Source organism: Danio aesculapii, chromosome 14, assembly GCF_903798145.1.
Source record: "Danio aesculapii chromosome 14, fDanAes4.1, whole genome shotgun sequence".
In the NCBI taxonomy this organism is placed as follows: domain Eukaryota; kingdom Metazoa; phylum Chordata; class Actinopteri; order Cypriniformes; family Danionidae; genus Danio; species Danio aesculapii.
Window position 1 is genome coordinate 34,793,147 of NC_079448.1, and position 22,784 is coordinate 34,815,930.

General features: G+C 32.5%; 1 long non-coding RNA gene across 1 annotated transcript in view; it reads right to left on the bottom strand.

Moving 5' to 3' along the window:
• Nucleotides 1-883: 883 nt before the first annotated feature.
• The window catches only part of LOC130240443 (uncharacterized), a 95,959-nt gene continuing 74,058 nt past the window's right edge, over nucleotides 884-22,784 (bottom strand). Inside the window, exons 10-12 of the long non-coding RNA XR_008838768.1 lie at nucleotides 17,239-17,338; nucleotides 17,066-17,147; nucleotides 884-1,436 (exon numbers count right to left, since the gene is read on the bottom strand). This is a non-coding gene — a long non-coding RNA (uncharacterized LOC130240443). The remainder of the gene's footprint in view (nucleotides 1,437-17,065; nucleotides 17,148-17,238; nucleotides 17,339-22,784) is intronic.

Genomic DNA, 22,784 nt, shown 5'->3' on the forward strand with positions numbered 1-22,784 from the left:
TTTTTACAATAGAAGTCTATGGGACAGTTGCTAGGGTGCCATAAGTGGTTGCAAACCCTGTCTAGTAAGCTGTGATCAGTGATTGGCAGATTGGTAGTCTGAGTTAAATGAGCCCAACCTTAAATCTGTATGACAGTCTAGTGGAAAGTTATGAGGTCACAAAGTTTGGTCCAATGTTAATTCAATGGTACTTTTCAGAATTTTCCAGGTCAGTTTTGGGAAAACCGTAAGTCGGATCAGTTGGAAAAGATATAACAACTTAAATCAGTATAGTTTGGAGGCTTGGAGTTAGTTTGGTGATTGTAGTATGAACGGTCTAGGAGGAGATGCATTCTTAAAATAGTCTAAGAAGAATAAGACGACGGAAGAAAAATAAAAAGTTTATGTAGTATAACAGTATGTTGGATTCCTCAAGCCACCATAATTAATCCTAGCAAGTCTGCATATTAGAATTAATAAAAATGCACTGTTCCAAGTATAATGCATTATGTAATTTATAAATTAAATATTAATCTAACAGTTTCAAATATTTATGTTTTGTTCATGAGACAATCCAAAAATATTAGATAATCATTAATAGCTAGAATATAAAAATATTATTGAGTAAATCATCATATTAGGATGATAATAGAACAATTTAGAAAAACATCTTATGATGTTTTGCTTAAGGCTGAAAATGTAATAAAAAATCAGATCAGAAAAATAATGTAAAGGCAAAACAAGTTAACTCTTCTGAACCAATTGGCAGTTCAAGTTATCAGTGATTATATCTAAATTTATCTTCTTATTTTATTTATTTATAAATGTATCTTGATTTAAGAATGTTTAGATACTGAAAATCAAGACTAAAAAGAATCAATCAATAAAAAGTTACACTCAAGCATTTAGATTTCTCAATAATAGCAAATATTGGGGAATGTCATAACAGATTGGCTTGATACGCAGCATTCATCATTGATTTTTAATTAAACGTTTAACATAAAGAGCACCACCGTAACCTGCAGAAAGACGGCGTGACCTGCAGATCATTAAATATCAGCATCCCTGACACTGCGGGCTAATCAATAAGTGCACTGATAGCTTTTTATTGTTGCGTTCTTTCACACAGGAGGGGGTTTGGCTGAGGCAGAGGGGCTGCGCACAGATGCAGTGACAGTGGGGAGTGAGCGAAGTTAAAGATTCACCACACATCTGTTACTCTGCCACAGTGCGGACTCTCAGGCACCTACCCCTGCTGTCTGCCCGCTGTCTGCCTGCCCGCCTGGTACGTCTGTCTGTCTGTCTGCCTGCCTTCCCCTCATATGTGACTGTGTGCTGCTGTCCACCTGTCGCTGGTCACCTGCATGTGCTCTACTACTACTGACCAACTGCTTCCTGTTGTGCCCTAATGAGCGAGCGCATCTTCAAACCGGACAGCAGCTTCGGTCGCTCCAAGCCTGCCAACAGACAAAGCAATATTTAAATTATTTCAGATTTAATTATAGCTAAAAAGACCAGTTTAGAGCAGTTTAATCGGGAGTGTGTGGTGTTTAATTAATTGTGGCAGCTGCTTCAGAACTGTTTCTCATTTAGGCCGTTTTCACAATTGTTTTCGCTAATTGTTTGATTCTGCTTTTTTTAAGCATACTTCAGGGTGCATTTTTCAATAGCTAAAGAAAACCAAACTGAAATTATCTTAATAAGCAGAAAACTGAAAGTTATTGAATTACATAGTATTTTCCACCTAACTATGGATGGCTCCAGCCTTCACAAACAAACAAAATCATAACGGTTTAGCACTTGAAGGTGAGTAAATGGTAATTAAATAATAGTTTTTGGGTGAACGATGCTTTTTCTCAGAAAACATATTTCCAAAAGTTATTTTGACTTTCCCTGGATGTTGGTAAAACCCAAAGAAATCCATATATGCAAAGAAAACAAAGCTAATGCCAAGCCAAGTTATGTGAAATAAAATGAAATAACGCAAGAAAAAAGTATTGAACACATGAAGAAAGGGAGATTTAGAAAGGCAGTGAAAGCTCAGACAGCAGCTGAAATTCCTCCGTAGGTATTCAGAAACTCCCTGCCCTTCGCCTCTGTAAATTAATATTAGCGACTTCAGTCCAATATCTACTTCACCAGGATGATGAAGATGAAACCAGAGTGGACATTTCAGCAAGACAATGATCCAAAACACAGCCAAGAATATTCTCAAACGCTTTCAGAGAAAGAAAATCAAGCTGTAGAATGGCCTAGCCAATCACCTGACTTGAATCCAATATAAAATACAAAATAAAGATCAGATTTGATAGACGAGAGTCACAGAACCATCAAGATTTTTACAACCTGTTAAAGTCTGCGAAAAACTCAAACCTGAGCAATGCATGTGACTTCATGCTCCATATGAGAGACGTCTTTAAGCAGCCATCACCAAAAAAGCCTAGTTCAGTTCCTTCTCCTTGTTTCATTCCATCGTTATAACTATTTTTTGGCTGATTTTTTGTTTTCTTTTCTTTTTATGTTTGTTTGTTTTGTTTGGGTTTTTACACAAATCTGGATAAATTCCATGCCAGCAGCTCTTTTAGAAATATTATGGACTTGTTCAATACTTATTTCCCTCACTGTATGTGGCCAAAAACAAAGATGAAATTCTGAAGGCTTCTACTTACATAAAATGATGAAATTTGACTTATTTATTTAACAGGGACACTGCTCATTAATCAACCGTAAAACTATAAATAAGCCAGAGTTAGCCACAAGGGCTAATTTTCATCGGTTGCCCCCTGCCAGTTTACACAACACAGTGCTTTAAAACTGAAAGGTCTTCCATGTTGCACTGTGCATTTTGAAAAGTTTCATGTACAGATGACAGCTACTAAAAATGCTATATGTTGTGCATCTTTGTAAAGAAAAACTATGTATCTGTTTTCTGCCATCATTGTTTTGGTTGTCAAGTACTCATGGCTGCCTATAGACTGAACGTGTAATATTTATGATGTCACATTTATCTCAAATTTGAAGTTGGTATTGGGATTTTTTCAAAAACTTGCACATTTGGGGAGACATGGTGGCTTAGTGGTTAGCACTGTCACCTCACAGCAGAAATGTCGCTGTTTCAAGTCCCGGCTGGGTCAGTTGTCATTTCTTAGTGGAGTTTGGATGTTCTCCGTGTTGGTGTAGGTTGGTGTGAGGTGCTCTGGTTTCCCGCACAGTACAAACACATGCAGTAGGTGAATTGAATAAACTAAATTGTCCATAGTGTATGTATGTGAATGAGTTTGTATGGGTGTTTCCCAGTACAGGGTTGCAGCTGGAAGGGCATCCGCTGTGTAAAACATGTGCTGGATAAGTAGGCGGTTCATTCTGCTGTGGCGACCCCTGATGAATAAAGGGACTAAGCCGAAGGAAAATGAATGAGTGTAAGGTAAAACTCTGAAATCACTTGTCATGTATATGAATTCTTAATTGCATAAACAGTTTCAGATTTTACTTGAAATTAGTGTAAACATACCATGTATCTCTTAGATATACAGTTGAAGTCAGAATTATTAGCCCCCCTTTGAATTTTTGTTCTTTTTCAAATATTTCTCAAATGATGTTTAACAGAGCAAGGAAATTTTCACAGTATGTCTGATAATATTTTTTCTTCAGGAAAAAGTCTTACTTGTTTTATTTCGGCTAGAATAAAAGCAGTTTTTAATTTTTTTATTAACCATTTTAAGGTCAAAATTATTAGCCCCTTTAAGCAAATTTTTTACCGACTGTCTACAGAACAAATGTCACATTAAGATGTATAGAAGTGTCTTGAAAAATATCTAGTAAAATATTATTTACTGTCATCATGGCAAGGATAAAATAAATCAGTTATTAGAAATGAGTTATTAAAACTATTATGTTTAGAAATGTGTTGAAAAAATCGTCCCTCCGTTAAACAGAAATAGTGGAAAAAATAAACAGGGGAGCTAATAATTCAGTGGAGCTAATAATTCAGGGGGGCTAATAATTTTGACTTCAACTGTGTGTCGTAATGAGATGATTTTTAAATGCTGTTTCTTATCAGAGCTCTACACCTAATTGTAGGAAGAATTATATATTTGAATTCAACGCAGCTCAGTAAGAACTAATACATGTACAAATATAGTTTCTTACTCATCATTTATTTTTTTAAGAGAAATTATATAGAGATAATCAAGTAAACTAAAACATTTTGAGGAGCACCGTTTGTACACTAGCTTCAAACATTAAACTTCCTGTTTAAATGGCAAACACTCCATTTGACTGTTTCAAAAATTTTCTCCATAACTCCTACACTGTAAAAATGCTGGGTTGTTATGACCCAACAGTTGGGTTAAAACATGCCATTTCAATTTAATTAAAAAAATTACCCCAATGTTGGCTTTGTCTATATTTGACCCAACATTGGAGCACGACAACCTAGCATTTTTAGAGTGCACATTCTTCTTTACAGTCTATAATCCTCAGCACTCTCATCTCTACAGATCCCTTTATCCGAGTCCAGTTTTTTCTCCAATAAGACGCACATCACTAAAAAGAGTGAGGATCTTCTTATACAGGCCACAGAGAAGTTAAGGAGCGCAGATGAGCGGCCGTCCTGAATAGGCCTCATCCCCCGCTGGGTGCAGGTGAGCACTCCAGGCAGACTCGCACCTGCCCTCTTTGTTTGACTGACGGCTTTACAGCGAGCGGGATCTGACTGTCTCGTAAAGCCAGCGGGCCGACGGGCAGTAAAGTCTAACTGCTGTCAGAGCTTTGTGTGAGGTGTGAAAGTGTGTGTGTGTGTGTGAGGCCCTCAGAGACAGGGACTGATCATCAGTACAGACGGACTGACACAAACAATCACACTCCAGACAAAACACAGTCATTAAAGACCAACCAATAAAAGCAGCATTCAGCTGATGTGTATACAGAGAGTGGGGTAAGATGGGTCACTTTTTACTTTAGTTGACCTCTAGGTAAATAGACATTAGATGCCAAATAAAGCATGTAATTATAGTTGAGGATGTTTGATGTTGCAGAGGGACAAGGGATTGGCTTATAATGTTATCATACATTAGGGATTATTGTGTCATATCAAGAGGAAAGTTTTTGGTGTTTTGGTTTTTGGATTGCATGAAACATTTATATTACATTGTAATGGTATGGGACCTGGAAGGTTTTTGAAAGACATTTATCATTTTTGTGTGTATCTTATTTGTAACTTTAGAAATTAGCATGTAGAAATTATAATATTTCAATGTAATAAATCATTTTCAAACAACTGTAACTGCTGAGAAAAATACTGAATTTAAATGGGATGCAAAGCTAACTATTAAAAGTTATGCTCTAATGTGAGGTAAAAAAATATATATTTTTTGTATGGTAGGTATTAATTATTAATCCTTGTGCACTGTTCAAATGTACCTTTTGTTATGTTAGGGATGAAAACATAGCTGAATTAAACTGCTGTAAAAATAATAATAATACATTTTATTTAAAGGCGCCTTTCTGAGCAATAAAAAAAAGAGCAATAAAAAAAGAAGAAAAAATAAAATAAAATAAAATAAAACATGCATGAAATAAATATATTTTTTTAATTTTTTGCATAAATCTGTTAATCAACCTCAGTCCTGATCAAAACTACTGAATTGTTTAGAAAATTACAGCATTTTAACTCTTTAATTGGCAAGTTCACAAATGATGTCACTGATTTAGTGAAAAACACACACAAAATGACATATTTTCAATATAAAAAGTAATTGTGCACTGGATTATTTTTTACCTTTTATCACATATATCAATATAATATTTCATTGTAATAAACCATTTTCAAAGATTTCGTAACTGCTGATAAAAATACTGGATTTAAATTGAATGCAAACCGAATTAAAACGTTATGCAATAACGTGAGGTATATATATATATATGTCTTTTTTTGTATGGTAGGTATTAATTATTAATTATAATTAATAAATCTATTTTGGTGGTTCATTCCACTGTAGTGACCCCTGATTAATAAAGGGACTAAGCTGAAAAGAAAATGAATGAATGCATGAATCTATTTTTATATATACAACTGAAGTCAGAATTATTAGCCCACCTTTGAATTTTTTTTCTTTTTTAAATATTTCCCAAATGATGTTTAACAGAGCAAGGAAATTTTCACAGTGTCTGATAATATTTTTTCCTCTGAAGAAAGTCTTATTGGTTTAATTTCAGCTAGAATAAAAGCAGTCTTTTTAAATAAACATTTTAGGGGCAACATTATTAGCCCCTTTAAGCTATATATTTTTCGATAGTCTACAGAACATACCATCACTATACAATAACTTGCCAAATTACTCTAACCTGCCTAGTTAACCTAATTAACCTAGTTAAGCCTTTAAATGTCACTTTTAGTGTCTTGAAAAATATCTAGTGAAATATTATTTATTAATAATTTTAAACTACTATATATTAAAGTATATGGTCCATGAATGTAAAAGAAAAAAGGAAAGGAAATAACATATATACAATCTAGGGAGAATACTCGCACAACCAGATGGCACAGTACAACATGAAGACAAGTTTACCCCTGACAATTTCAGTCACAATTAAATGAGGTCAAAGAGTCAAACAAAGTTAGAATCGGGGTCCAAGTTTTATAGAATTTGTCAGTGGAGCCCTGAATGGAATATTTAACCTATTAATAAATCTATTTAAGTTATAATCTGGTAGGTAAAATATATTTCATGTGCTTTTATACGTACAAAAAAATATATAAGCAATAATGTGTAGTTTATTTTTATTTCTTATGGTTCTTTTTATTTTTTTACTCTATATTTTTTCACTTTTTTGTATAGTACTGTAGGTGATTTTTTTATACAAAGAAAATCTATTTAGCTTTAGCTAATATAATCATTTGTTTTAAGCAAATTTATTATTTTCATTAACTTAACTTTTAACCATTAGCCATTAGCCATTAGCCATTTTAACCATCAACATAAGCCAATCTGTGCTTTTTAAAATACTATTGGTTGGGTTTAGTGAAGGTGGAGGGTGTGTCAGTCGATCGGTCGGTCAGTCATTCAGTCAGTCGACAGTGGCCTCTGGTGAACTTACGTAAGAAGAGCAGGTGCGAATAGCACTTGTGAGAGAAATTTGAGATCATAAAAAGCGTACATAGCGGCCTTTCGTGGATTCGCAAAAATGAAAACTGCAAAAAAACGTAGCTCCTGGGACATATTTGATGGTCTCTAGAAATGTATATAGAGGTATGCTTTCAGAATGAGCCCGGGTTGGTAATTTTAGAATAAAATATTAAGTACTTTGAGTAATATAGAGTATTTTCATAATAAAATATTGAGTATTTTGAGTAATATAGAGTAATGTCATAATAAAATTTTGAGTATTTTGAGTAATATAGAGTAATTTCATAATAAAATATTGAGTATTTTAAGTAATATAGAGTATTTTCATAATAAAATATTGAGTATTTTGAGTAATATAGAGTATTTTCATAATAAAATATAGAGTATTTTGAGTAATATAGAGTAATTTCATATTAGAATATTGAGTATTTTGAGTAACAAAGTAATTTCATATTAGAGTTTTGGGTATTTTAAGTAATATAGAGTAATTTCATAATAAAATATTGAGTATTTTGAGTAATATAGAGTAATTTCATAATAACATATTGAGTATTTTAAGTAATATAGAGTAATTTCATAATAAAATATTGAGTATTTTGAGTAACAGAGTAATTTCATAATAAAATATTGAGTATTTTGAGTAATATAGAGTAATTTCATAATAAAATATTGAGTATTTTGAGTAATATAGAGTAATTTCATAATAAAATATTGAGTATTTTAAGTAATATAGAGTAATTTCATAATAAAATATTGAGTATTTTGAGTAACAGAGTAATTTCATAATAAAATATTGAGTATTTTGAGTAATATAGAGTAATTTCATAATAAAATATTGAGTACTTTAAGTAATATAGAGTATTTTCATAATAGAATATTGAGTATTTTGAGTAATATAGAGTATTTTCATATTAGAATATTGAGTATTTTGAGTAATATAGAGTAATTTCATATTAGAATATTGAGTATTTTGAGTAACAGAGTAATTTCATATTAGAGTTTTGGGTATTTTGAGTAATATAGAGTAATTTCATAATAAAATATTGAGTATTTTGAGTAATATAGAGTAATTTCATAATAAAATATTGAGTATTTTGAGTAATATAGAGTAATTTCATAATAAAATATTGAGTATTTTGAGTAGAGTAATTTCATAATAAAATGTTGAGTATTTTGAGTAACAGAGTAATTTCATATTAGAGTTTTGGGTGTTTCGAGTAATATAAAGTAATTTTGTAATGAAATATTGAGTATTTTGAGTAGAGTAATTTCATAATAGAATATTGAGTATTTTGAGTAATATAGAGTAATATATTGACAAAATATTGAGTATTTTGAGTAATATAGAGTAATTCATTAACAAAATATTGAGTATTTTGAGTAAAAAAGTAATTTCATATTAGAGTTTTGGGTATTTTGAGTAATATAGAGTAATTTCATAATAAATACTTAGTATTTTGAGTAATATGGAGTAAACTCATGATAAAATGAACTTGCTTCTAAAGTATCTTTTTTTAAAATTGGTTAGATATTTCTGAGAAACAAGGCAAAAATTGCTAAGAAAAAAAGACATAAATAAAGTTTACATATGGAATGAATTTCCTATTGATATGTATATTACCTTACTTGTGCAATAATAATAATGTTTCAAAAACGAAAAAATCTTCAGACAGCTGTATGTCATGAGTCCTTTGTATATACACAGTTATGTGACAAAAACTACACATCTTGCTAAATTACTTGTTTAAATAAACATCTTGCCTATGGCACATCTTACCCCACTCTCATCTACATATGTAAATACATAAAATAAAAGAAACCTGTTAAAGCGTTTTTTAAGATCTGGCTTGACCAACACCCAGCGCAGCGGTGTTCAGGACACAGACAACTGATCTGTGCTCTTCCTGCTACTGTCAGTGTCTGATTTCACACCGCTAATGACTGTCACTGTTTACACAGCCTCCTTTATTCCTCACAGGGTCACATTACTACTGCCTCAGAGAAAGCACACACACACACAGAGGCCACTAACGTAAAGCACTAATACATCAGGCCTCCAGGCAGAGGAGGGATAGTTCACCCAAAAATAAAAATACTGACATTTTTTACTCACACCCTCAAGTACTTCCAAACGTCTGAGTTTATTTTTTCAGTTGAACACAAAAGAAGATATTCTGAAGAATGTTGAAAACCAGTAGCCACTGTAGATGTCAATAGCTTTCCAACATTCTTCAAAATATCTTCTTTGATGAACTCATAAACCTCTGGAACTTCTTGAGGGTGTGAGTAAACGCAAGTAAATTAAAATTTCTGAGTGAACTATCCCTTGAATTCATGACAGTGTCTTAACATTAAAAGATAAGAGGATTCTGACGCTCTCTGACAGACATCACAGCCGAAAATGACAAGAATAAGCACCTGCACTAATGTTTAATTTATACGATTCTCTCAGGATATCATATCTCACTGATAAGAACCAAATTACATGACTGAAAGGCAAGCTAAGAGATTCAAAATCTGTGCTTTTTTGGGGGGCAAGGGCATCTTAGAAACCAATTACCACACAAGAAATAGATCATTATTTCTTCTAAGCAGAGAGGCATGGGGGGTGCGGGGCAAAGGTGCCTGCTAAAAGGATGGCTAGGTTTTTTTTTTTTAGATTGAGAACAGCACAATAAAGACATAATCATCTCCCCCTCAACTTTTTCCTATCCAACTTTCAGATTTTAATTTGCCGTCTGTGAAGTGGTACCTAATTTACTTTCGCCTCGTCCCTTCAATGCGCCATTGTTACGCCGGCAGAGACTCCGAGTTTCCTCTCTTAGCTCACCTCGGCGTGAAATTGGTTTAATGAAGCTGAAAGGTATGAAGCTCGCACAACACTGCGGATTCCAGCGACACCGCTTCATCACCCCCTCACGCCCCCCGAACTCACATTACGCCCACAAGTTCGAAAGCAGCGCATAAAAGATGCCTATCTCTCGCATTACATCAGTGGATATTGCTGGGGCCTTTCAGAGAGCCAGCGCTCAGATGAACCCGCCACTGAGAGGCCAGCCTAGACTGCTTCTGAAGTGGTGTCCAAATCTGCTACCTGTTCACTATCAAGTGTCCATAATTTTGGGTGGGGTTTCAACTTCGTTCATTCGCTCCACCAAATCCAATAATTTTCTAAATAAAATGAGAGGCACTAAAAAGAAAAAACAGTGAATTTCAATTGTAATTTATGTAACCTATAATTTTTTTTTTTGCTGCCTACATTTTTTATTGAATCAACTGAACTTTTCTAATCATCTCAACTTTTTTAATCATTTTATTTATGGATTTTATGGCAAATAACAGTAGAAAAATAACTATTATATTTTAAAAAGTATAGATAATATCAACTTAAGTGCATACAACGAAAATGTATTTTTTTAATTACCAACAAATAAAAAGGTCAATAATAATGTGGCTTAACAAAAACTACAATTGTACAATCTGTATCACACAATACACTCTACTTTGAACTTGGGAAAGAAAAAGAATCAATCAAACAAGGACTTGGTCTATATTTGACAATAAAGCATGTTCTTGCATATTTTTCCTAACTAATCATCTCAACTTACATCAGTCAAATTTTTTACATTTATTTACATTAGAAGTAATGAATAATGTATGTTCATCAACTTATGTAGGTTCTTGTTGATAGTTATTTGTTTTGATAGTATATGTTTTACGCAGCGAATGCCCTTCCAGCTGCAACCCATCACGGGGAAACATCCATAAACACTCATTCACACACATACACTATGGACAATTTAGCCTCAATATAGCGCAGGTCTTTGGACTGTGGGGGAAACACAGGGAGAACATACAAACACAGGGAGAACATACAAACAAACTCCACACAGAAATGCCAACTGACCCAGCCGGGGCTCGAACCAACAAACACTACATGCAAACACTACACAGAAATGCCAACTGACCCAGCCAGGGCTCGAACCAGCGACCTTCTTGTTGTGAGACAATCATGCTACCCACTGCGTCACCGTGACATCCCTTATTTGTATTCAAATAGAATAAATTCTTTAATAATGATCAATGCAAGCAGGCGTTTTTGTTCTCTTTGTTCTCAATTCATACATGTAACAAATGAACAGTGACTTTCAATTTATAAAGCCTATATTAAATATTACAGTGTTGTAGTAATGTTTGTGACAGACTTCTCTCTAGCTTAAAAATACTTTTCTTACTTAGATTTTTTTAAAACAAGCTAAATAATCTGCCAACAGGGAAAGCAAAATAATCTTATGTCAAAAATAAAAACTAGAGTATATTGCTTACCCCACTGGCAGATTATTTAGCTTGTTTTAAGGAAAAACTCACTTCATTTTCACATATTATTTCTTAAATCAAGACAAAATTTTGCTTGCCTAGGAAGTTATTCTTGATTTACGAATTGTTAGATATTTGGACTAAAAACAAGACAAAAAAATTAGGTAGAAAAGCAATTTTTAAGGTGCACCATTTACAGTGCTCAGCATATATAAGTACACGCCTAACATATCTATCTTTTAAATTCATATTTTCAAAAGAAAGCTATACAATATTATATTAGTGCATATACATTAGATTAGTCTGTACTGAAGCCAAATCTGGAGCTTATCTAACAAAATAACTTACAATAACAGTCCAAAAACTAGTACACCCAAATGTATATGTTATAGAAAAATATTAAATACAAATTTAAAAATGAGGAAAAAAAAATCAAGAGAAGCAAAAAAATGAAAAATTTAGTTGAAATTTTGTAGGTTGTAATTTTTTTTGCAATTTTCTGCTTGAATTTAATTCTATTATCTTTCAATTTCTAAATATGTTTGCTGACTAAAAGATCATTTGAATAAATATATCTGTTTAATAAATCACCAAAACACATTGCCTATATTCCTTGAAAAATGGATGAAAATGTCCGTATTTTATTCAATAATGCTGAGCACTGTATGTCTGAATTCACAAATTTTCGTCCCCTATTTCCCGATGTAGCCCACTCAACTGGCACACATTATTTGGGATTAGCGAATTAGGGAATGAGGTGAGTGATTTCGGACACAGTCATTTTAAATGTCATATCAGAGTTGAACTGGAGATATCAATCAGTGTTTTCCATGCAGTGACCCTGTGAAACATCTTCTCATGTTTCTGTTTCGACAGGGTGTGACTCTTGTGGGATTGTAGCGGAAGTCCTGGGAGATTATCTAGAGTGTGTCTGCATGTGTTTGTTGGTCTGTGTGTGTGTGTTGTATTAATATGATCTCCTCATAGTATATCGTTTACAGTTTCTTGCCCCCATTTTGGACAATTAAATGAAAATGCATCCGTAACTGAATATTCAGGTGGTTTCAGGCCTGTTTCAGGACCTGAAGGGAATTGGGCATGACAGTGGAAAAACTGCACAGATTTATGAGCGGACTGACTTTATGGCGACAAACATTCTGAAAAAAAACTTGTCTCCCTACAAATATAAAAAGGGTCCATGAAAGGATCTTTAATGGGTTACATGATTAAGGCACGGAATGTATAATTAACTAAGCACTCTCAGAAGTGAAGGTACGTGAGCTGGGTGGTACACGTTTGTACTTAAAAGGTCCATATTGGTACCTCAAAGGTATATTAGTAACAAAAAAAATTCAAGAGGTACACTTTTGTACTCTTCAGGTAATAATATTTACCATTGAGGTATTAATAAGGACCTTTTAGTTACAAATGTGTACCTTTTGAAAAGGTACCGCCCCAGTGGCAGCTTTCATACCTATTTCTGAGAGTGAGGAAAACACACTTTACAAAGCACTGAGAGTCACTGGATTGGGCAAAATCAGACTTGTGCTTAGGCATAAATAAAATAAAATAAAATAAAATAAAATAAAATAAAATAAAATAAAATAAAATAAAATAAAATAAAATAAATAAAAAACATATTTAAGTGATCATATATATATATAGACCATTTTAAGGGATCTAAACAAAAACAATAGTCCCAACGTATTTCCTGTTTTACATTTTTTTCTGTTTTTGTATTTTTATAGCTTCAGAGAATCCAAAAAGAGCCACATATTAATAAACAATGTTATGATAACTATTTAACATTAAGTTATGACTAAATTGCTGCTTTTTACAGTTATGAAATAGTTTGATTACAAGCAGAAAATGGGCCAATGACATGACCACAAGGAAATGGTCTATATATATGTGTTATGTGTGAGTTGTGTGCATTTTAATGTTAAAATGTATTTAAAATAATCTAAATATATCTAAAATAGTGGTTTAAAAAACAGTATAAACAAATTGTTTAGCATTTTTGCTCTCTTTACAGTATATTTACTTGATTTAATCAACGTACAGTAAAAATATATATAATTGTGTAATATTTTAAATGACTTGAGTGTGTTTTAAAAGACTTTTTATTCATGTGATGATAAATATTATTATTTTTAAGCATATCTATCAAACATTAGTGAGGTTTATGCAAAAATAAAAAACCTAAACCAGTAACTTACTCTAAACCAGTTGAGTAGTTAAAACGTTTCACTTTGGTTAAACTTACGAACTCAAGGTCACCAGCTGCCTTGAAAATGTGAGTCAACTCAACTTTCTTAGAGAGAGATTCTTAGTTTCAACTTAAGATATTGAGTTTTAGTTAACTATTGTGAAACTCAACACCTTAAGTTGAAACTAAGAATCTGTCTAAGTTGAGTTGACTCAAATTGCTGCTGGTGAACTTGAGTTTGTAAGTTTAACCAATGTGAAACGTTTAACAGTATAAACAATACATTTAAAATTATATTATTGTTCATGATTTCTTCTAAATTCAAACTACAATGCTAATTAGGAAAATAATTTCAGCTTGATGTCAAAAATGACATGCCCACTATAATTAATTACAAGTCACAATTTATGTGAATGACAAGACCATCTAAAAGACCACAAACTTTACAGCCAACATAACTGTATTCAACATTCACTACTAGGAGAGTTTCCTTCATTTCGATGGACTTTACAACCACTTTAGTGACATTCCCAGTCTCTTCCAGAGAAAAACACACCAAAAATCTCCTAAATTGTCACCATTATCATCTCATCATCTGTAAGCCATTGCGCAAAACAGCCTTTAAGAAAAAGAAAATTGTTCCAAACACTGTTCCCTGCGTCTGCCTTCATTTGACGTGCGCAGAAATGAGAGCGATCATTCAAACGACACACACACACACAGACCAAACTGTGCCACTAAACTGAGCATTTAGCCTCTAACTGAGCTAAACGCTGTTCTGCTGGAAGGCCAGTCGCTGAGATTAGCGCTGTTTCCCTGCAGGAGTGCTATCTCATACAGGTAATTACTCAATTATCAGCAAACACACACAGCTCTGACAATACAGGCTGCAGGAAGAGAATGAAGACTGGTGAAAAAAACACACACCTTACAGACACACATGAATATAGCAGCACTTCAGAAAGAGCAACTGAGAGATGAGGCTTCTGTTAGTATAAATACAAAGGAGTGTTCACCAATGTGTCAAGGAACTTTCTGATCACATTAGAAAAGTGAAACATATTAATTATTAGAATTATCTGTCTGGGATTTACTTAAATCTAGATGTAGAAGCAGGTTTATGGTGCTACTGGAACTCAGTTTGAACTCTCTCCAGCTGTTTTTCTGTTCATCTCCACTGGTTGGCGCTGAAGAGAGCAGAACTGATTTCTGCTTTATTTTAATTTTTTTACTTGCAGTACACTAAAAAGACTCAAAAACAAAAACTATACATTTAATGTTAACCATTTACATGGGAAAATTAGTTAGGGGTCTTTAACCGGGGTCCTAATGATGTTCCAGTGAAATCTGACAAATTACTATTTGACTTTAAACTTCTTTTTTTTGTGGAAAAAAAAACAAAATGTGTTTAAAAAATGCCACACATACCCAAAGCTAAATCTCAGCGAAGTGTTTTATGTGTTCAATATTAATATGTGTTAAATTAAGTTTAGATATATTGTAACTATATAATACTTTATGGCTAGGCCCACAGGGAATCTGCGCATGCAGAAATCTGCAGATTTTTAACCCAGTGTTGAGTCTATTTATTTACTTGTGTAAATGCGTGTAAATGTATATTGATTCAGTTTTTAGGTTAATGTCGTTAATATTATTGACTAATATTAAAATGTTCAAATGATTTATTTACAATACAGTTTGAAAAAGTAATATTTACTGTCTTTTAGTAGATAAATTATTTGAGAGACTTGCTTTGCTTACTAATTAAGTGGATATAATTGGATTTGCATTGTTAACATTGAATAAAAATTAAAAAGGTATTGTTTTTTTATATTAATTTTCTTATTATTAAATAATACTCCCAAAATCACTATGCATAAATCCACAGATTTTTTACAAAATTCTGTGTAGAAATAGCAAGAAATGTACGCAGATTCTGTCTGGCCCAATTTATGACTCTCTATACATGATTTACATTAATGTATTATGTTATAGAATTTTACATTAAAGCTTCATTTTAATATTATATAACTACAGAGGTTAACATGAACTAACAAAAAATATTGATCATGAATAATGTTATGCACACAATATATTTGTTTGAAATCTGGAGATAGATAGATAGATAGATAGATAGATAGATAGATAGATAGATAGATAGATAGATAGATAGATAGATAGATAGATAGATAGATAGATAGATAGATAGATAGATAGATAGATAGATAGATAGATAGATAGATAGATAGATATATAGATAGATATTTCACTAGATATTTTTAAAGACACTTCTATACAGCTTAAAGTGACATTTAAAGGCTTAACTAGGTTAATTAGCTTAACTAGGCAGGTTAGGGTAATTAGGCAGGTCATTGTTTAACGATGGTTTGTTTTGTAGACTATCGAAAAATATATAGCTTAAAGGGGCTAATAATTTTGACCTTAAATTGTTTATTAAAAAAATAAAAACTGCTTTCATTCTAGCCTAAATAAAACAAATAAGACTTTCTCCATAAGAAAAAAGATATTATCAGACATACTGTGAAAATTTCCTTGCTCGGTTAAACATCATATAATATTTGAAATATTTGAAAAATAAAAAAAAATAAAAGGGGGCTAATAATTCTGACTTCAACTGTACCTACTAAATCCAGAGTAAATCCCTAAAATGTATAGATTTTTTTCTCTCTACTTTTTCCACATTTATTTGTCACTTTATTTTCTAAAGCAATATTAAGTGTAAAATGAACTATTATCGTTAAGTTGTAAAAGTGTTTTAAAAATATTTTGTGATGTATAAACATCACAACAACAAATAACAAAATAAATAGGTATTATTTTAGGTCAGGGTTAAAACTACCATATAATTATAAAAATAACAGAAGATGCTTTTGTCTAAAGGGCAATGTCTAGACGAGTAGTTTCATGTTCAGAAATTCAGAAATGAACAGTTAGGTACCTGTTGAGCAGATGTCTATGAGAAAAAAATATACATTATTGGTCAAAGATTTGTAATAATTAAAAGAAATCTCTCATACTCTTTAACAGTAAAGGCATTTATAATATTACAACCTATTTCTGATTCAAATAAATCTGTTTCATTGAAATCTGTTTTAGTCTTTTTTTAAATAGTAACATTAACTGTTATTTTCAATTTTATTTTATAGTATTTTGATATGATTGAATCAAAAAACAGTAAAATTATATTATTGTGCAATAATTAAAATGGTGTGCTAATTGAGTATATTTTAAAATGTTTTTTCTCCGTGTGATATAAATATGATTATTTTTAAGCATATATCTATGAAACATTAGTGAGGTTAAAAAAAACTAAACCTAAAATAAATGTGAGAGAGTTCACTTTAGTCTAAAAGAATATTTTGGTCTAAATCTAAAAGTGTCAATTCCAGTTGAAAAACAAGCGTTTCTGTACCTGTTTAGAGAGTGTGTGAGTGTGAGCTGGTTTGCTGGGCAGGATGCAGCTCGTCCCGCAGACAGACTGATGATCCCCCTGACTTAAGCAAACAGAAACACAAACCCTTTACACACTACACAAACACAATAACATCAAACCATCACTGAACGTACAAATACGGCTCCTCTCACCATGTTTTGATGATCTTAATGGATTTAAAGGAGAGATGCAGCAAGAGAAGGGGCATCGTCAACACCTGTTCAAATCACTGCAGGTCACACATTTCTCTGACTGAACATTAAAACAACATTTTAGGAACGATTTCAATCATATTCATTACAAGAATGCTTTCAGAAGAAAAATATGGTTTATTTAAGGGCTATTTCAAAAGAATTATTCATTATTGATCACATTGAAAACCAAATGAGCAAATTACAATGATGCAAATTATATTTACATACTATATAAAGTGTTAATAACTAGTTACAGTAATTAAATTACTTTTCCACATGAAAAAAAGAAATGTAAGGGATTAATCTTCCTTTTAGGTAGTTTACTTACAGTTATTCATGGACACTGTATATGAATTCAACAGTTCTATATAAATCAATTCAAAGATGAATAATTGTTTTTTTATTATACAAATATACTTTGCAGAATGATTCAATTTGTTAACCAAAGAAAGTTACATTCATCAAGATAACTTAATAAATACATAATTTAGTTAATGAGTTAATGAAAATATAAGGTATAAGATATAAAAGAAATATATATATAAGATATTTTTCAACTAGTTTACATTTGTCCAAAAATTGCACATGCTTAAGAGACAATGACTATATTTACACGAACACCAGTCATCTATTCATTTCCCTTAATCTGAATAAAACAATAATTTGATTAAGGTGTTTACATGAGTACATGAGTGTTTACATGCTTTTTGAATGTTACTTTCATCATCCAGTTTTTCATGTTATAGCACATAGATCGACTTTAGATGGATTAAGTTGAGTAAAAATCGCTGTTCACATGGTTGACTCTTAAACGGTATTGTCTTAATCCTATTAAAATGGGAGTATTGGTGTCCATGTAAACATACTCAATTAAATTACTGATGTCCATGTAAATCTAGTCAATGAAACGAATAAGAAATATGTCAATTTGTATGCGATTGTATGCGATGTAAAATGCACAAAATACAAAAAACTCGATTATTAGTATTAAAATGAAAAGTACAAATTAAGAGTTACATATTTATTAAGTCTATTTTTATTTTGATATTTGTTAGTACTGATTTAAGTAATTAAATTACTTATTGTGTATAATTTACTTTTAATCCTTATTAGAAAGGTAATTTAAACATAATTTTTAATGATGCAATTTGGGGGGTGGGGGGATTAGGGGGGCGATGGTACAGTGGGTAGCTCTGTCGCCTCACAGCAAGAAGGTCGCTGGTTCGAGCCTCGGCTGGGCCAGTTGGCATTTTTGTGTGGAGTTTGGATGTTCTCTCTGTGTTCGTGTGGGTTTCCTCCGGGTGCTCCGGTTTCCCCCACAGTCCAAAGACATGCACTATAGGTGAATTGGGTAAGCAAAATTGTCTACAGTGTTTGTGTAGTTGGGAGTGTATGGGTGCTTCCCAGTGATGGTTGCAGCTTTTTTTATTTTAGAAATAGCCAAATTTTGACTGAGGAAAGTTGAATGTGCTGGCCAGTTTGTTATTTGCCTAATAAATGACAATACGCTGCATTTTTTAAATTAAAAAATTTAACAGATTACTGTTTTTTCTAATGATATATGATGTCATAAATCTGTATATTAAAAAGTATTTATTTATATCTTTATTCTAAATCTTGAAGAAATATTTTGGTACATTAAAATGTGTGGTCTGACAAGCTAATCCAGCTAAAAATAGTGCTTAAAATGTCACCATAATGCAGCATTTAAATCTCATAATCTGCAAAAAGGTCCGCATTTTAAAAAAAGAACCACCCCTTTCTTACTTGCAAAGTAATTGTGTGTATTATTTGTTATTCAGATATTTTGCATTGTTACCCAATTTTTCAAATAGATTTTTTTTAGGTGTAAGAGTTAAAGAAACGAGAAAGAAATGTGTCAATATGTTATGTATCCGATATGAAATGTACAAAACAAAACTAATAGGTCCTGCTTTGACTCAAATTAAAATGAAAATGATAAATTAAGAGTTATGTTTTTATTGTATACATTTTTTATTTTGATATTCAGTAGTAATGAGTTAATTAAATTACTTATTGAGTAATTAAGTTACTTTTAAGACGAATTAAAATTGTAATTTAAATACAATTTTAATAATAATTAATAATCACTTTTTAAAGTAACTTACCCAACATTGCTTATATGGATAGTTTTTTGAAAAGCTAAGTGATTTAAGATCAAATTATTGTATTATGAGCATTATCTTGCATTATATTCACATGCTGAAAGTTTTTCAGACATAATTTGCCTGATTACCACATTATTCTACAAAAAAAGTAGTGAGAATTAAATTCTGTTCACACTATTTTCTGAGTGATGGACTGATATAAAAAAATAGACACTCAAAATCTCCTCAGAAAAAAAAACCCAAACTGAAATCAGATTTGTGCAAATCACGAAAACGCCTCATTTGCATACTTAAAAATAACATTAAAAAAAGCTTTTAATTCCAAATAAAATAAATCAACTGATGAATTATAATGACAACTATTAGTCCAAACTTTCAGCCTAATCCCCTGCAGAGTCTCGCCTTAACGACCTGCCAGCAGCTCAGAGCAGTGTTTAAACAGCTACAACACAATACAGACGGAGCAGAACATCCCAAACTCTGATCTAGTTAATGCACCGCTGTGTCGACCCACCCAAACGCCCTCGTTTAAGCCCATCTCCCTCCTCACACAAGCACCTGCCGCCGGACACACACCTGGCCCACAGCGGCATCCCACAGAGAGGCCCTGCGCTGCTCCACAAACCAGCCCAAATCCCCCTGAGAGAACCTGCCGAGAGCTAATGAGGAATTACAGAGGACTAGAACAGCTTTACTGGGGTTTACCTCATGCCAGTGACTCACAGGAAGACCCAGAGGCCACTAAATACACACACACAAACTGATGCATGCTCAGGCAAAAATACTGATACACACACACACACTCGCACACGCACACTAATGCAGGCTCAGGCAAAAATACTGATAGACGCACACATGCTTTTACCCACCCATGGAATCAAATGTTATTGCTTATAGACATGACTTTGTTGGTACCGCAGCTGCGCACACCAAAACAAACACATACAACTGCAGGCTGGTACGTGCTGCTGTTTTATCCAGAAATTAGTTTTAAGGCAAACGCAAACAAATTTAAAACTGACTAAGGTTGGGTGTCCAGTACTAAAGCACAGATGTTCATGAATCACCATATCTTGTGTTGAAAATATTTACTTTCTGAATATAGAAATAGGGATGTGTGTGTGTGTGTGTGTGTGCGTGTGTGTGTGTGTGTGTGTGTGTGTGTGTGTGTGTGTGTGTGTGTGTGTTTATAAAATTGAAGTACAAGTATCAATATGTGAACTTTTGTTAGTATTGTTGTTTTTACTGTTGTTCTGTGACAAATGTTATTATTTTTAATGATAATGAAAACTATTTTATTGTAAAGTATTATATTAATTGTCTTGTTTTAGTATACATTTCTACACTGTAAAACCCAACAGTCAAGTTTATCAAATGACATGAGTGTAGTTCACTCAAAATTGACAAAGTTAATTCTACTCATTTGAAAAGAGTTTTGAACTCAGTGTTAAAGGTAAACAGTTATTTAAATACTTCATTACTTCAACTTAAATAGAGTAAGCTCACAGTACTCATATAGATTAGTTTTTTAGCTCAAATGGTTTGGAGCAATCAGTTTCCTCAAACGATTTGAGTTGCCTTAACTTATTGGGTTTTACATAACTCAGTTGGTTTGAGTTCTCTTCATTTATCAGGTTTTACTGTGCTTAATCTGCTCCGTTTACTCAAATGAATTAAGTTCACAGTACTCATTAGGATTAGTTTTTGAACTTAAATAGTTTGTTGCAATCGGTTTCTTCAAGTGGTTTGAGTTACCTTAACTTTTTGGGTTTTACAGTGATAACAGTTGCAATTTAAAGTTTATTCTTCATTCATTCGTTCGATTTCCTTCAGCTTAGTCTCTGATTATTCAGGGGTCGCCACAGCGGAATGAACTGCCAACTATTCCAGCATATGTTTTACACAGCAGATGCCCTTCCAGCTGCAACTCAGCACTGGGAAATAAAGCTGATTAGATTTTTTTAACTATTATTTTCCAATAAATTAATATTACTCCCTTTCCTTTGGCTTATTCCCTGATTTATCAGGGGTCACCACAGTGGAATGAAGCGGCAATTACTTTGACATATGTTTAGTACAGTGGATGCTCTACCTGATGACAGTATAAACATCAGTGCATGGAAACACCCACACACTCTAATTTCACAATATAATACTTTTATTCTTAATCATTCATTCATTAATTTTCTTTTCAGCTTAGTCCCTTTATTCATCAGTGGTCGCCACAGTGAAATGAACCGCCAACTTATCTAGCATATGTTTTACACAGTGGATGCCCTTCCAGCTGCAACACAGTACTGGGAAACAGCCATACACACTCATTCACACACATATACCACGGCCAATTTAGCCTACCCAATTCACCTATACCGCATGTTTTTGGACTGTGGGGGAAACCGGAGCACCCAGAGGAAACACACACGAACACAAGGAGAACATGCAAACTCCACACAGAAACGCCAACTGACCCAGCCGGGACTCAAACAAGCGACTTCTTGCTGTGAGGTGACAGTGCTAACCACTGAGCCACCGTGTCGCCTTTCTTAATTATGTTTGTATAAATGTCCAAATGAGTCTATTCTAAATTTATATTTTAGTTTTAAAAAAATCACATAATAATGAAAAAATTTGGTGATTTTGAGTAAAAACAAGAAATTTATGACAAATACAATTAACAAGAAGCTTTTAATGAAGCATTTTCTTTACTATTATCATCATCAATTTTATTGATAGCATTGTGTTATTATAAATTATTATTTTTATTTTTATTATTATTTTAGTAGTAATGTCTATTCTTATAATCATAAAATATACTAAAAAAATAAAATAAAAATTTAAATATACTTAATGTTTTTAAAGCATGTATGAATTCTTTTGAGAGTAAAAATATGAATTTGTTCAATTATAAATAATGGTTCTGATTATCAATGTTCAAGCTGCATATGCTAACTCTCAGGTTTATGTTAAATTGTCAAATGTTAAATCAAGATTATTGGATAAATATAAAGTTTAACATATTATATAAAATATCATTATAAATGCATTTACTGACACCTTTGCATCACCAATTTGTTTACTTACTAAAAACTTTGCTCTATATTCCACACCCCATAAAGACAAAGCAAAACTTAGCAAAATTACTAAAGACGAAAACCTGAGTACTGAGATGAACCTTTGGCAACAACTACCTTTGGCAGTCTCAGGTCTGCTGGGTTTGATGTGATAATCTTTGCACATCTGCATTTTGTTTTTCTACCATTCTTCTCTTTGAGCTTTGTCAGATTGGTTGGGAACTGTCACTAAATTACTTTTTTTCTGGATATGTTCTTTTAAGTATGGAGGTCACATTGCAGTCTTAATAAGAGTAAAGTAGCA